This window comes from Puma concolor, chromosome D3 (genome assembly GCF_028749965.1).
Source record: "Puma concolor isolate L17-30 chromosome D3, mPumCon1.1.hap2, whole genome shotgun sequence".
Lineage (NCBI taxonomy): Eukaryota > Metazoa > Chordata > Mammalia > Carnivora > Felidae > Puma > Puma concolor.
In genome coordinates, this window is record NC_141678.1 from 34,980,363 (window position 1) to 34,983,943 (window position 3,581).

Sequence of the window (3,581 nt, forward strand, 5' to 3'; positions counted from 1 at the left end):
CCACTGGCCCCACGAGGGCTGTCGCCCAGGATCTCTAGAAAAAAAAAAAAAAACTCTAAACCCTAATATATATATAGTGACTAAAATGCATCTTCAGCAGATCCCATCTGCTGCTGTTGCTTCCCCAATCTCGGACTGACAAGCAAGGAGGACATTTTCTCCCCGAGAGGAGTTAGAATTGTCTAGAAATGTTTAAGAAAATCAAGTCTACTAGAGGCATTTTTGTGTTGTGGAATTTGTGAATTCGAATTTTATATGCCTGCAAAGTGTTCTTGTTTGCTTTGTTTATTTGCATTTAGTTCATGTCTTTCGTTACCCCACATACAATTACGTGTCTTCCGGTTTGTTGAAGCATTGGTCAGACAACGTTTGCCACAATAACGTCTGTCAGAGTGGCCAGCCATAAAAACTCCAGCACCACGTTCATCTGAAGGGCGCTCCCAACAACGACGACCAATTTGGCCATACTTATCCAACCTTATAGTATTTCAGGATAGCCAGCTTAGCCTTCTTTCTCTCATGCTTATTCTTCTCGGGAGTGGCATAAGACTTCTTCCTTTTCTTAGCACCACCACGAAGTCTCAACACAAGATGAAGAATGGACTCCTTTTGAATGTTGTAGTCAGTCAAAGGATGTCCATCTTCCAATTGCCGGCCAGCAAGGATCAGTCTCTGCTGAACAGGAGGAATTTCTTCCTTATCCTGAATCTTGGCCTTTAACATTTCCTATTGTATCCGAGGGTTCCACCTCGAGAGTGATGGTCTTCACCCTAAGAGTTTCCACGGAAATCTACATCTTGGTGGCAGATCCACCGCAGACAGTGGATCAGAAAGGAAGTCTACTTGCCAAGTGTTTAATGATTGGGTTGTCAGAGTCAGAGAGGTTAGCACAGTGATTCAAATTTAAAATGTGTAGCTATTTGATCTGTGACGATTTTGGTGAAATCTCACGGTGCTTTTGTACTGTTAGAATACTGAAGACAATCGAAGTTCAAATTTCAAGTTAACTTTAAGAATTTGAGAAAGTTTGAAAGTTTGAGGTCCTTAAAAAAATCAAGTAGCTTATAATTAAACAAATAGTTGGAAATATCTAAGGGAATTTAAATTGTAAAAATCCCTCTGAAAGTGATGGCTAGGGGCACCTGGGTGGCTCAGTCGGTCAAACATCCATCTGATTCTCGATTTTGGCTCAGTTCATGATCTCACGGTTTGGGAGATCAGGCCGGACATTGGGCTCTGCGCTGACAGTGCAGAGCCTACTTGGGATTCTCTCTGCCTCTCTCTCTCTCTCTCTCTCTGCCCCTCCCCTGCCCATACTCACTCTCTCTCTCTCAAAATAAATAAATAAATGAAGATTTCTTTTTAAAGCGATGGCTAAAATGTGTCCAATTACTAAATAGAGTAAGATAAGTGAATTGAGTATAAACACTTAGGAAAGAACTACCTTTTTACAAATTGTAATCTATTGTGATTCATTTACAACATGAAGATACATCTCTAGGGTTGCCTGGGTGGCTCAGTCGGTTGAGCATCAGATTCTCGATTTCAGCCCAGGTCATGATCCCAGGGTTGTAGGGTAGAGCCCCGTGTTGGACTCCGTGCTATATGAAGCCTGCTTGAGATTCTCTCTCTCTCTCTCTCTCTCTCTCTCTCTCTGTGCCCCTCTCCCTGGCTCACACCCTCTCTCTCTCAAATAGAAAATTAATAAAAATTAATAAAATAATAAAAATAAAAGAGCAGGAAAAACTCTTACTGAACCAAAAGCAAACTGAGACACCATTTCTGATGACTACCTACCCAGACCCTTGTTTGCGAGATTCTCACATTGGCCTCGCTCTTAGCAGCGCCTGAGAAGCTTGTGTAAAACATGAATTGCTTAGCCTCTACTCCAAACTCAATCAGGAACGGGGGTGGGGGTGGGGGGGAGTCCAGGAGCCATGGGTTTTCCCTTCTTGTGCCAGAGATGAGGGCACTTCTAGGGCATTGAAGTTCATTTGATACGAAGGTCATGCTTCCAGTGAGAAACTTAAAATGCTTTCGCATCATATCCGATCCACGCGAATACCTGAATGTGTGGTATTCATAACTCCAGGCAGAGTGGACTTAAAACTGTTTCCATGGTAACAGTTCGCGCTCTGGTCTCCATGGTGAGGCTTATAAGGATCCTCCAATTTACTTTATTTAAAATTCTAGATTTATTTGCTGTTGATCAGATGCACATAAAGAGCTGTGCTTTTAAAAATAACTCTAGCCCTATTTCAGGAGTACTATAAAGAAGGAAATAGAAAGAAAAGTAATAGCAATAAATTGGTCTCTCTCATGAAAGCTCATTTCATGTGACAATGAATCAGAATATCAAGGTCAAATGATGTGAAACTGAATTAAGAAGCTCACGTATTTTTTTTAATCTGACGCCTATTTGTCAGAAATCGTTTTGTATTATTTAATACCTAAAAGGATTCATTGTTCAACTAGATGTCATTTTTCTGCATTAAAAACGTATAAATCATCTCAATAGACTTCATGCAGGAAATATATTTCTCTTTCTAAAACACAGCTTACACAGATGTCTGATCATGGGAGAGCCCCCTGACAAACTACTCTTGAATCAAACTGCCAGTCCCTGATAGGGAGAACACCCCACAATTAAATCTACCATGTAACACGAATTGTCCCTTCAAAACTGTCACCGAGAGTACCATGTTTTCCGTCTTTGTTCAGGTCTGGGTTCATTTAAAAAGTGGAAGTGTCGGGGCGCCTGGGTGGCTCAGTCTGGTTAAGCGTCCGACTTCAGCTCAGGTCACGATCTCGCGGTCCGTGAGTTCGAGCCTCGCATCGGACTCTGGGCTGACGGCTCAGAGCCTGGAGCTTGCTTCCGATTCTGTGTCTCCCTCTCTCTCTGCCCCTCCCCCATTCATGCTCTGTCTCTCTCTGTCTCAAAAATAAATAAACATTAAAAAAAATTTTTTTTTAAATGTAGGTGTCAAATAAGAAGCACTCTGCACCTCCTGACCTCAGGGCCCCAGTGAGCAATTAACATATATTTACTGATTGCTGGCCTGAGGATAGAATCTACTCACTGGAAGGGCTGAAATGGACAGATTACGAGACATCCATTGAGTTATGACAATGCTTTCCGGGGGAGGGGGAAAGAGTGCCAAGCAGCAGACACACAGACTTTACTCTTCAGAAAAGAGAGCTGCCTCTGAGCTGGTCTATAGGATGCAGCCCCTCTCAGGGCACCCGCCTGAGTGCCTTTTTTCTGGACTCACCCTGGGGAGGTCCTTCTGCACACTCGAACATTTCTAGCTGTGGTACTTCTCAGAGTGTGCTCGCCTCAGTTGGATGAAAGTTTCATACCACCACAACTCAACGGGACAGGAGGCTCCATGAAGTCAACGCCCGCAGGCGTGTTCATGACCTCATTGTCTCCGGTCGCCCCTGCTTGGAAGCTCAGCGCAGGTGCTTATTACAGACTTGTGGCCTGAGAATGAATGAATGGGTGGATGCATGATTGACTACAGAAGGCCTGAGCAAGGCCTGGGGAGAAGTCCGTAGTCTGGGTGGCACTGTTGCCTTGG

The 3,581-nt window shown here is 43.6% G+C and overlaps 1 pseudogene; it reads right to left on the minus strand.

Annotated features, from left to right (window-relative positions):
• Positions 1-300: 300 nt before the first annotated feature.
• On the minus strand, positions 301-796 carry LOC112868242 (ubiquitin-ribosomal protein eS31 fusion protein pseudogene; annotated as a pseudogene).
• Between the last annotated feature and the right edge of the window lie 2,785 nt (positions 797-3,581).